Genomic DNA, 12,879 nt, shown 5'->3' on the forward strand with positions numbered 1-12,879 from the left:
TTCCTCCCTTGAGAATTATAGCCCTTATTTTACAGAAGCTGTATGATTAAAGCAATAAATCTGGGTCAGCAAACACTCTGTCAGGAACGATAAGTTGCTAAATGCCTCACTGTGATTGTTTTACGTGTGCAAAGCTCAAATCCAGCCAGCTTAAAGTGATCCAAGCAGGTAGAGGGTCAGTTTCCTGATCAAGGACGCTTCAATGGAAGCATAAAGGGCATTTCGCACGGGGAGCAACACTTGGCCTGCGTAGTCGCGTGGATCCACGGGGTCTACAACGTGAAGGACAACGCTCCGCGATTAATCGCCAGACGATCAACGCGTGGTAACTGTGGTATCATATATCCCTAATCACAGGTTGATTTATAAAAAATGGTGGCAATGCTAGTCTTTTCAAACCACGGATTGCTATTGTTGATAGCTAAAGTTAGCTAAATTAGCATAGCAATAATTACGGATGTTACCCAATAAATCCAGTCTTGTGCTGATGCTCTGACAAGCAGAAGCCCCGCTGTCTATGTCCTGATAACAGATTTATATTTTAGTGAACTCACAAACAGAATAATCAGTCTCTCGTTCATTGATTTTCACGGCGCGGCGCTCACGTAGGGAGAGGTTCAAGAGAATTCAACTCTTGCAACGGGCGGGCGCGTGTGTGTGTGTGTGTGTGACGGGCATGAACGCGACAGTTTCACGGGATTGCGCCCGATTGTCACGTCGCCTGTCGAACTGCCCGCGCAATGAGTGAATTACGAGGCGCGACAATCGCTTCCCGTGTGAAAAGCTCTTAAGGCTGAACATAGACACAAACTGGAGGAGTTCTATTTTTTTAAAAAAATAAATAAATAAATAAATTCATGGCAGAAATAATCCTCTTCTTTCAGATAAACCCTAATGGTTCCAGGCAAAGAACCACAGCTTTCCTGGCTACATAGATTTAGAATAACAAACAAAAACTGAAGAGGCACTATCATTATTAATGTACTCTGCATTACCTCAAAACAGTCTAACCTACCCATTTGTCAGGAAGATATTCCTGGGTCAAAGCCATGGATCAGTATGAATAAAAAAAGACATGTCAATGCACGTAGTTTATGCTTTCAAACAATCTGTCTATCAATCTGTACAAACCTCCATCCAATCAAAATGATGGATCCAATCAGTCTGTCCATACACACGTGTGTGACGCACAACCGCTAACCTGAATGGGGATTACAGGATTTAATCGGGCCACGCGGCTCCTCTAGACTTTCCAAATGTGATCGGACCGAATGGATCCAGTTCTGATAATGAAGTCATGAGTCATTATCAATGGAAAAATGTTTCCACTGATTTACAGACCTGTCTTCCGACATGCAAGTCTATGGGGGAAATTCTTTTTGGGGCCAGAGGGCATCACGTGACGGACACGGAAGTTGTAATTCCACTGTTTTGGCCGCTGTGTCAAATTGGCTTCATAGCCTGGCACACTTCCTGGGGGCCTGTGAGAGCAGTACAGTAGAGTAGAGTAGAGTACGTCACCAAGAGAGAAATACTCAAACCTTTACAAACCGACTAAATTGGCAAAAGAGAATCTGTGTGATGTGTGCTTGTTAACTCATTGCTTTGAGATGTGATTAAAAGGCCGAGCTAGCACCCTGAGGAAAGGGGGGGTGGGGTGGGGGTGGGGAGAGGAGTGATGGGGCGGGAGCAAAAGCAATCAACTTGATTTGCTGTCAGTTTCCATGGGCGATATGGATATTTTCAGCATTGAGAATTATTCGCGCCTTAATCGTTTGCCAGTGGGAGTCATGGGAGAACAGGGAGAGAATATAATTCCTCAGAGACGTAGCTTTGAGCAATATAAAGCTTTAGGCGGGAGCATCAGCGGGCTGAGGCAGAAGGAAAAAAAACGCCCGTCACTGCTGCCTTTGAGGGAAAAAAAGGGGGCACAAAACACATTATCAAACATGTACGCCATGTTTTATTTTACACCCTAATATTTGCTTTTATGCAGCTGCGTAACAGGCTCAAGGCTTTTTTCCTACAGTAATTTACTGGTTTATATGCTGGACCACACAGTCAGTGGTTTAATTATAATATGGATGTAGTGGAGCGTAATCCCACCAACATTTCCCAGTTAAAAAGTAAAAACCGACAAAAAAGTCCGTAACCATGTTGTCCACCATGCGTCCTGATGCGTTGTTAATTCACATGATGGTGTTACTTTCCAGTTTAAGCTACAGTGCCCAGTTTCTGTCATGAGGAATTCTAAGTAAAGACAACATCGCTGTCGTTGCGTCCACATGATACAAGCCTTCGGTGATCGCGCCCCACTCCTCCACACAGTTGTTAGTAGCCAAGGAGGACGCATGATGGACTCTGCAGAAGAGGTTATTATCTCTGAGCACAAAAGTTTCCAGAAACCATTTTCTGATCATACGTTACTGATACCATACTGAGAAATACAAACAGAGTTGTGTGGAGCTTAATGAGCTTTGCAGCAACTCATTTGGCAATGGCTTGAATGTTGACGACCGATATTATAAAAAAGTTACGCATTAAAGCCCGAAGATTTCGTCCTCCATCAGGGTGAATTATTTAAATGGAGGAAGATAGCATGAAGGTGCATCATCCGTCAAAGTTTTATCAAAATAAGTGTTTTTTTTAAGTTCCCCAGAGGTATGACATTTGACAGACGCCTGACCCAAAGACAGGAGAAACAATATGGCATAAGAAAGGTCATCAAAGTCTTTTAAAGATGTCTGGCAGTTCGCTCCGTCAACTAGGAGGAGTTGTGATCAAGAGGCACCCCGCAGCTTCCCCTTCTGGATCTCTCTAAATGCAACAGTGACTACGTTTACATGCACATTGGATTCCAGTTTTGGCCCTTATTCCAACTAAGCTGTTACATGGCTAATGAAAGTGGAAATTCCACTAATATTCCCGTTTACATGCACATTTACATCCAGCGGTGGTTGACTTGTTGGAGCGTGTGAACACAGCGTCCCCCTTTCATTCCTTCAACCAGCTTCTTGAAAAGGTCGGCTCATATCCAGAAACCGGTTGATATCCAAGTCTTTGATTATGTTTAAAAGTAGCTGTGTTTCTCCTTTTTTTCTTTTGGCCGTGCGTCTCTACCGCAGCCCCGCAAACTGTTGGCTGGTTGGTTTGTGGCCATGGCAACGCACAGAGCTGTCCGTACGCCGTAAACAGGCAAGAGGCCGTAAAGTGTCACAAACTGCAGTAAAAACCCTGATTGAGACGCAGGGCCCTATTTTAACGACGTAAGCGCACGGCGTGAAGCGCCTGGCTTAGGTGCGTTTAGGGCGTGTCCAAATCCACTTTTGTTAGTTTGACGGCGGAAAAAAGGGTCCGTGCACCGGGCGCACGGTTCTAAAGGGTTGTACTAAGTGTCTTCATTAATTCATAGGTGTGTTTTGGGCGTAACATGAATGCACCTGAACACACCTCCCTGTAAGACCAGCACGCCCATGGGCGCAGGTGCATTTGCTATTTAAACGACGCGGGCGCTGGACGGGAAACTGACATCTGGGTCGGTCTGAAACTAGCAAAGACACTTGCGTAGGGCTTTGCGCTGCGTTCGCAGATTCTGAATGCACTGTATACATGTCAAAAGAATGTTTCTAAAACCTGAATAATACCGGCATATCACACGTCTTAATCCGAAAATTAAAGAAATCTGAAAAAGGCCTTATCCTGAATATCTAAACAGAATATGCTGTTTACATGGCCCGTATCAAATTCAGAATATTGTCATATTCGGAATATTAGTGTACTATTAGTGTGCATGTACACATACACAGTGACAGATGAGCGAGAGCACCGGCGGCAGCAAAATGAAAAGCTGGTTACGGATAAATAGGTCAGAAGAAAAAAACAGACAAGAAATAAAAACAACAGACAATGAAAACAGGAAGGTGCAGTGCTTGACAGAAGAAGGACATCCTGTCACTTTGACTGTGACCCAGTTGTTTTACTGTGAGGCTGGCGCACGCCTGGCGTGGCTGTGAGAGATGTGGGGTGGCGTGTGTGTCTCATACATATCAGCGTTAGAATTGCCTGTGTGTATTTGTGCATGTCGGCTTGAGCGTGTTTGTCCTGCCTCTGACCCTGACAGGAATCACATCTGTAGCAAACCCCGTTCCTTTCACTCCCACGAGTTTGTCCATTTGAATATCTCAAAACCCTGTTAGTAAGTTTTGAACTACATTCTGTGTTCTTGGGTCAAAGAACAGGGCCATTTCAGCCCACTTGTAGCTTTCAATGTGGTTGCAGTGTTTCCTCTATGTTGATTGTGCAGTGGCGGCCCGCCATGGCAAAATTTCTGCCGCCACGGTATCAGAAATAGGGCAGACGCACAATGTAGTCGCGGTTATCCTGCCGCCATAATGCACCCCTCATTTGCTGCCGCTCACATTGCATTTTAACAACAAGTAGAGCTATTCAGAGGTTATTGGGCCCGTCCAGTTTAACTCCACAACGTTCGCTTTCTTCCGAGTTGACTATTAAACGAACAGCTCCACCAAAAACGCCACGGCCATTCTAATTGGACAACGTTCAACTTGTCAGTTCTGTCAGCTCATCGTCCTGATATGGTTGTTGTTTGGACAGACCTGCCCCCCACTGCTAAAAGGCTTTAGGGGTCCTCCTTCCAGAAAATGTTACGAAAATGCATTTTCACATCAATCGGTTAAATCGGTTCAAAGCGCTCTATGGTGTTTTTTGCCTCCAACGGCGCCTTCCAGGCAGCTAACCCTCACCTTAACCCTAAACATAACCATTGCCGCGCTGCCGGGGAGGAGACGTTGGGGGCAAAAAACACCAAAGACCGTTCAAAGCGGCCATTTTTTATGAAAGAAAAGTCAATTTCTTTGATGTCAGCTTGTTAAATGTGAATATGTTCTAGTTTCTTCTCTCCTCCGTCACAGTAAACTGAATATCTTCATGTTTTATATTTTCAGTTTGTGAAATACCAAAAGAAATGTCAGTTGTCAGTTAAACAGTGAATAATTAGTGTGAGACCTTTTGGTCAAAAATATATTTATATTTAAGGCTGTCAAAATAACGTGTTAATTTCGATTAATCGGAGAAATAAATAACGCGTTAAAAAAAATAATGCAGATTAATCTATTCCATATTGACGTTTGACCCGGAGCCGTGCTAGCACCATTGGACTGTAAAATGAAGGAGAGAGACGAGAATGTTCTGCCAGGATAATTGATTGGAACATTTACTTATAAAAATCTTCTTCCTGCCAACCCTGGCTACCGAAATCTGGTGCCACTGATATGTCTGCTCTTCTCTCTGATGCTCTGAAACACAAACCCCGCTGCATGTGACGCTAGTTAACACTATACTCGACAGCAGCTAACGTTAGCCTACCGCTAGCTAGTTAACACTATACTCGACAGCAGCTAACGTTAGCCTACCGCTAGCTAGTTAACACTATACTCGACAGCAGCTAACGTTAGCCTACCGCTAGCTAGTAGCTGGATTAAACACGGTTAAAATGCTGACAGCTAACGCTAAACGGTGTAAAGTGTGACTGTGTTTTACTGTAGAGGATTCAACACCGGATGTAACAATCTGCAGCTGCCGCCGGAGAAACAACACAGACGGTGCGCTCAATGAAACTGGTTAACTACAGCCTCGTGGTGCATTTGAAGTTATTGTAAATGTCCATTTCCCATCTGGTGGTTGTTTTTGTCGCTCAACAGCAATTTACTAGTGAAATAAGTTATTGTTATTGTTATACATTATTATTAAATCATTTAATTTTGACCATATGGCCTTAGCAATAAACAAGCCGTTCTTTAATGTCACCAACTGTTGTTTAGTTGTTTCTTTTTTACTTTCTTAAAAAGTATCGGTTCAGGCACTGTTAATTATGTATGCGATTAATTTTGATTAATTAATCACAGAGTATGTAATTCATTAGATTACAAGTTTAACTCCACAACGCTCGCTTTCTTCCGAAGTTGACTATTAAACGAACAGCTCCACCAAAAACGCCACGGCCATTCTAATTGGACAACGTTCAACTTGTCAGTTCTGTCAGCTCATCGTCCTGATATGGTTGTTGTTTGGACAGACCTGCCCCCCACTGCTAAAAGGCTTTAGGGGTCCCTCCTTCCAGAAAATGTTACAAAAATGCATTTTCACATCAATCGGTTAAATCGGTTCAAAGCGCTCTATGGTGTTTTTTTGCCTTCAACGGCGCCTTTCCAGGCAGCTAACCCTAACCTTAACCCTAAACATAACCATTGCTGCGCTGCCGGGAGGAGACGTTGGGGGGCAAAAACACCAAAGACCGCTCAAAGCGGCCATTTTTTATGAAAGAAAAGTCAATTTCTTTGATGTCAGCTTGTTAAATGTGAATATGTTCTAGTTTCTTCTCTCCTCCGTCACAGTAAACTGAATATCTTCATGTTTTATATTTTCAGTTTGTGAAATACCAAAAGAAATGTCAGTTGTCAGTTAAACAGTGAATAATTAGTGTGAGACCTTTTGGTCAAAAAATATATTTATATTTAAGGCTGTCAAAATAACATGTTAATTTCGATTAATCGGAGAAATAAATAACGCTGTTAAAAAAAATAATGCAGATTAATCTATTCCATATTGACATTTGACCCGGAGCCGTGCTAGCACCATTGGACTGTAAAATGAAGGAGAGAGACGAGAATGTTCTGCCAGGATAATTGATTGGAACATTTACTTATAAAAATCTTCTTCCTGCCAACCCTGGCTACCGAAATCTGGTGCCACTGATATGTCTGCTCTTCTCTCTGATGCTCTGAAACACAAACCCCGCTGCATGTGACGCTAGTTAACACTATACTCGACAGCAGCTAACGTTAGCCTACCGCTAGCTAGTTAACACTATACTCGACAGCAGCTAACGTTAGCCTACCGCTAGCTAGTTAACACTATACTCGACAGCAGCTAACGTTAGCCTACCGCTAGCTAGTAGCTGGATTAAACACGGTTAAAATGCTGACAGCTAACGCTAAACGGTGTAAAGTGTGACTGTGTTTTACTGTAGAGGATTCAACACCGGGATGTAACAATCTGCAGCTGCCGTCGGAGAAACAACACAGACGGTGCGTTCAATGAAACTGGTTAACTACAGCCTCGTGGTGCATTTGAAGTTATTGTAAATGTCCATTTCCCATCTGGTGGTTGTTTTTGTCGTTCAACAGCAATTTACTAGTGAAATAAGTTATTGTTATTGTTATACATTATTATTAAATCATTTAATTTTGACCATATGGCCTTAGCAATAAACAAGCCGTTCTTTAATGTCACCAACTGTTGTTTAGTTGTTTCTTTTTTTACTTTCTTAAAAAGTATCGGTTCAGGCACTGTTAATTATGTATGCGATTAATTTTGATTAATTAATCACAGAGTATGTAATTCATTAGATTACATTTTTTAATCGATTGACAGCCCTACATTTTCATCGTTTGAGACAATCAACAGATTAATCCACAATGAAAATAATAAATAGTTGCAGCCTAGCAAAAAAAATCCACCCTTTAGCCAGTGCATTTCATAAAGAGTGTGTCTGGATGTCTGTCTGTCTGTCTGTCTTTCTTTCTACTGGCCTACCTCATCTGTCGGTCTTTCTGTATGTGTCTGTCTGTCTGTCTCTCTCTCTGGGATGTCTGTCTGTCTGTCTGTCTGTCTGTACATGTGTGTGTTCTGTGTTATCTGTGAGTGTGAGAACTGAGTGCTATGCTGTGCAGCCCTGGGGGAGGTGAAGCGGCATTCAGGAGCCTCTATGGGCGCCACAAAGCTGCATTCATCCAACTGAATGGCTGTTTTCTACAACCAGGCACTAGTCATCCCAACTCCATTGGAACGCCTCTATGAGTTACCACTCTCCCTGCCTTGGTATGCAAAGCCTTATCCAGCAAAAACACAAACGGCTTGGATTAACAAAAGACACAAACACAATTACATGAAAACACTGAAGGGATACGTGGCGCTCCAGTTTTCAAAAGATATTCTCATCCCGTTTTTATTAATAGATTAAGGATTTCCTGTTTTCTTTCATGTTCTGTGTACACGCTCAGTCATACCTTGACTTCCATTTGCCGAGGATAATTTACCGTCACTGTGTAAAAACAAAAGTACGAGTCTCAACAAGCCATAGCCATAGAAGGAACTTACTGCAGCCGCTAACTCTTCAATGAAATGTTTCGGAGTGGATTTTTCTTTTACACGACAAAGCAAGCAGCAACTTCTGGGTCTGGAAAGTGAAGCCAATGCTGAAGCTCCTTAAAGCTGCGGTCTCGCTAACTTCCAGCAGGGGGCGACTCCACTCGGAAATTTAGGCTACACTATACATGCATTACCTGCAGGCCTAGGCGATTTCATTACGTAATTCCTAACGGAGAGCTTCTCACAGCACCGGCAAATGGATTGAGGGGTCCTTCCATGACACTTTCAATTGCAACAGCTTCTTTCCAGAATCCATTTTGCCAACTCTCGGTGTAGTCGCTGACGCCGATCGATTGGCTTGTGAACAGGACAGCTGCTTTGTCTTGCTCGGATAGGCTACTCTGTGGCTAGCAGTAGCCAATCAACAAACGTATTGTGAGTTCTAAGTGGTTCGCTTTTCTAAAATGAAATGCTTTGCGACGTTTGGGCGTGCTCACCGCATTGCAGCGTCATTTTTTTTTACTTAATCTCCGGCTCCATCCCGCTCCCGTTGTTTTCTATGCTTTATTCCGTCCATATCACGATACCAACAGTGAAACTGACTCCCGTACCGCGGGACTCCCAAGGGAATACCGTGACCCGAGGGAGTCCCGAAAAATTGTCACCCGTTAGCCCACTTGTCAGTCATTGACTCTCTCGCTCTCTGTGTTTTCACTTCATCAAAGTTCATTGTAACATTTTGGTCGCCTAAAAATGTCTTGCTCAGCGTTCTGCCAACCAAGCTAGCTAGCTAGCGTTAGCATTAGCTGGTAACTTAAGGGAAAGTCTGCAGATTTTCTGTAGTGCCGTACATGCAGATAAATGGTGGCAGTACCCAAAGGTCCGCGTTGACCCACCGGCAAAACTCCGCTGGATGACTCGCTTCAGAAGGGTTACAAAAATCGTCGACTTTCCCTGTCTAGCGTTTAGCTTAGCACAGCTCCATTGAAACCATAAACAACACTGGCATACAGTAGTCGCGTCATCCTCCCCAGGTCCACCCCTCTTCTCTAAATATGGTCACTTCTGGCTCCAAAATACCAAGATGTCGACGGCCAAAATGCAAACTCCTGGCTTCAAACCAACAGGTGATGGCAGCGATGCTACGTCCATTATTTGTTACAGCCTATGATGTGAACACTTACTGTTCAGTGTGATATAGTCTACGGAGGAAAATATTTGTAGTTTCCTCCCCAGCACTGTTGCAGATTATGGGGGTGTTGTCCTTGTATCTCGTCTGCCAGCATGCACCGTGAAACCTTGTAACCTGTGAAACAATTCTGATTTTGATGTTAAAAGACTGTGAGCAGAGTAAATCAAGACGCTTCAGCGTGCAGCCACAGCTGGAGTCGACTGAAGGTATCAAGCAGCAGAGCACAAAAAAAAAAAAAACACTCATTTAAATTCAGGTAATGTACCTTTCCAATTAACAGAGTGCCAGAGTCATGATTCCCCACATTGACTTTCTGTCAGCAGAGTCCCTGCTCTCTCCCACTGCAGACAGTGTGTAGAGTTTTGCCTGATCGGTCACTTGGAAAGGCTCGGGGAGCTGTCAGTCGATAGTGCTGACTATTGGGGTGGTGGTGGGGTGGGGGTGAAATCCTTATGCCAACTTTGTTGGACTGTGCAAGTTAGGATTGTTTTTTTGCTGAACAGGTGGTCGCAGGGACACATTCATCAAAAATTGTTAAACAGTTTACAAGAGAGTATTGAGACACTGAAAACTCAAAAATCTCACTGTTTAGTAAAAGAAACAGCAGCAGAGATTGGATGACATCATGAATAGGAGTTAAAATATCGATATGGCAATATATCGCCGAACTTCCTCGTACGATATGAGAATCAATATGCTGGTGCCAAATATCATAATATTTAAATTCATCCTTGCATTTAACCCATCTTTCAAGGGATTAACCCATCACCCAGAACCTTCTTGCTGCAAGGCCACAGTGCTAACCATTGGGCCACCGTGCTGCCTCAACTGTTGGTGGGGAGAGGATTGTGTAAAGCCATAGAGTAACTAGCAGAACTGGAGTACAGTCTCCATCATTACCAAGATTAAAAAACAAAAGCATACTAATGTAGAGACAGCCTACAGGTGCAACAAAGTGGCAGTGGAGAAAACTGCAGGTGAATAACACAGCACAAAACAAAAAGATAGATGGAAAAGCACGAGGATGGATACAGATGCCAGAGAGCTGTCAGCAGGGTTACAAAAAAGGCCTACAAGTAGGTGGCAAGGACTGTCTAAAATGACTGGATTAGATTAGAGAGAGAGAGAGAGAGAGAGAGAGAGAGAGAGAGAGAGAGAGAGAGAGAGAATAATTGATTGGTGGATCATTGTCTAATGGCCCTTAAACCACCGACTCTCATCTGAAAACATTCACTCTCATTATACTGCAATATAATACTGGCAGATAAATCACTGCTGTTGAGTCACCTGCACCGTCTATTAACACAGGCCTAAAACAGCATATTGTTCTTTCGGGGTGGGGGGAAAACATCAATACAGCATAGTATCGCGATATTTTCCGTGGCAATACTGTATCGCTGCACGGACGCCAAGTATCGATGCTTTTTCAGTCCACAAGATGGAAAACTAAAGTGAGATGAACAAACAGAGACATGTATCTGTTTAGATTAAATCAGATGTTGACAAAGTGTTCCTTTGGAGACATCATTTGAAGTTGGAAAAAATTGCTAAATATATGTTTAAAACCGCAATATCTTATCATGGGGCCTCTGGTGATTCCCACCCCTACTGTTCTTTCCCATCATCGCATCCTTTTTTTTTTTAACTTTGCCCACAGTTTATATGGGGTATTCATATACGATATATCCATATCTGGTGCTACTGCACAGCCCCTCAACATGACAACAAGCCTGGCATGAAATGGCCTCTTCCCTCAACCTGTATCTCTTACATTTCCGAAGGATAGCTACTGTAAAATACCATCACCATACCGACCATTTTATAAACACACACACACTGAGTCACATCAGAAATGTAGATGCAACCGATAATACAATATACCTTAAACTACCATTTGGACACAAATATGCCCACTGAGTGCCTCAAGTAGAACAGACACACATCTCAAAAGGGAATACTAAAATAGTTTAGGGGGAATATTATAGACACAGCATAGAAGAAAAAAAGACTCCCCACAGAGACCCACAGGCATCTCTTTAGAAGTATTACAGAGGAAGAAGACTGGGATGTCATCATAATTGACCGCAGAGTACACGACTGAATCTCAATTATCAAACATTAAATACTGTAGGCTATGCTCAGCTGGACATCCTCTCCCAGGACATCCAGAATTAAACTCACATGCAGCCGGACATAGCACCAGCAAATGACCAGACAGATATCACCGAGGTTATATGTACTCACCCACTCCTATCTTCTCGTCCTCGGTCGGCGTCCACATGATGTCCCGGTGTCCAAAGAGCAAAATCCCGCAAGAAAGTATAATCACCCGCTGTGTCGCTTCATGGAGATCCTACGGAGAAGGAGGACCGGAGAGGGGGGGGAAGAAAAAAAAAAGTTTACTTCAAATGTTCAGGGTGATGGGAAGGATACTAAACAAAATAATCACTCTTCGCGTGTCGCAGTTGTTTTTTTAAACGCTGAGCAAATGTATATTTTGTATTTTGTCAGGTGTGGAGTGACGCATGTAGCGACTGAAATGCTGCAAAAAAAAAAAAAAAAACAGCAACAACAACAACACCAGGGGTTGTGTGAAATGCTACACAGGCGTCAAAGCGATATTACAGAAAATAACATCTCTATTTTGGGATGGATATTAAAGCAGCGGGAGGTCGGCTACCACACTGCAAAGCCCTGAAGGACAGTGCTGCTGTGGGATATCTAAAATAATACAATGACTGAAACCGCTGTTGGATGACAACAGCAGACAAACTGTGAAACTGTGAGGATGTCAGAGTATCGAGATCACTCCAAGTCCATACAGGGGGGGGGGGGAAATCCTAAAATGATCGTGTTTCCCGTTAAGTTTAGCCCGTCTCTTGCCTTGCAGGAATCCCCTTCTCAATCAGTGCAGCATCTCTCAGCCTCTCCAGCTCCCGTCATCGCTTCTTTTTCTAATTTCTAAATGTCCGCATGCATGTCTCCCGTCCCGCTGTGTCTGCCGTGTTTTTTTTTTTTTTTTTTTCTTTGCTCGTTGCAGCTGTCAAAGTTGTTATGAGCAAGATGAGGGAAAAAAACAACAGTCCAGTCCCGTCTGTGTGTCCGTGTCGGTATGACAAGCCAGGGAGACCGGGAGGGTCGTGCGCAGCGGCCAGCAGCAGGGAAGCCTGCATCAGATTAAAGAGGATCAGGCGAAAGCCTACAGATAGAGTGTAGTAGTGTAGTGTGTGTGTGTGTGTGTGTGTGTGTGTGTGTGTGTGTGTGTGTGTGTGTGTGTGTGTGTGTGTGTGTGTGTGTGTGTGTGTGTGTGTGTGTGTGTGTGTGTCGCCTTCAGGACTTACATGAGAGACTCTTGGGTAGTTCATTAGGGGAACAACATCCTATTTCTTTTCGACATTTTTGTTGCTTTTTAGGCTCTTTCAACGTTTTTTCTGCTTTTTCTAAATTGTTCTTGGTGTGTGTGTGTGTGTGTGTCGCGCACATACAGCATAGTAGGCCTATACAGTATATTTTAGAAA

At 43.4% G+C, this 12,879-nt stretch overlaps 1 long non-coding RNA gene across 1 annotated transcript in view; it reads right to left on the bottom strand.

Moving 5' to 3' along the window:
• The window catches only part of LOC144517367 (uncharacterized), a 149,354-nt gene extending 137,644 nt beyond the window's left edge, over nucleotides 1–11,710 (bottom strand). Inside the window, exon 1 of the long non-coding RNA XR_013501925.1 lies at nucleotides 11,606–11,710. This is a non-coding gene — a long non-coding RNA (uncharacterized LOC144517367). The remainder of the gene's footprint in view (nucleotides 1–11,605) is intronic.
• Between the last annotated feature and the right edge of the window lie 1,169 nt (nucleotides 11,711–12,879).

The sequence above is a fragment of the Sander vitreus genome, chromosome 4 (assembly GCF_031162955.1).
Source record: "Sander vitreus isolate 19-12246 chromosome 4, sanVit1, whole genome shotgun sequence".
Classification (NCBI taxonomy): Eukaryota; Metazoa; Chordata; class Actinopteri; order Perciformes; family Percidae; genus Sander; species Sander vitreus.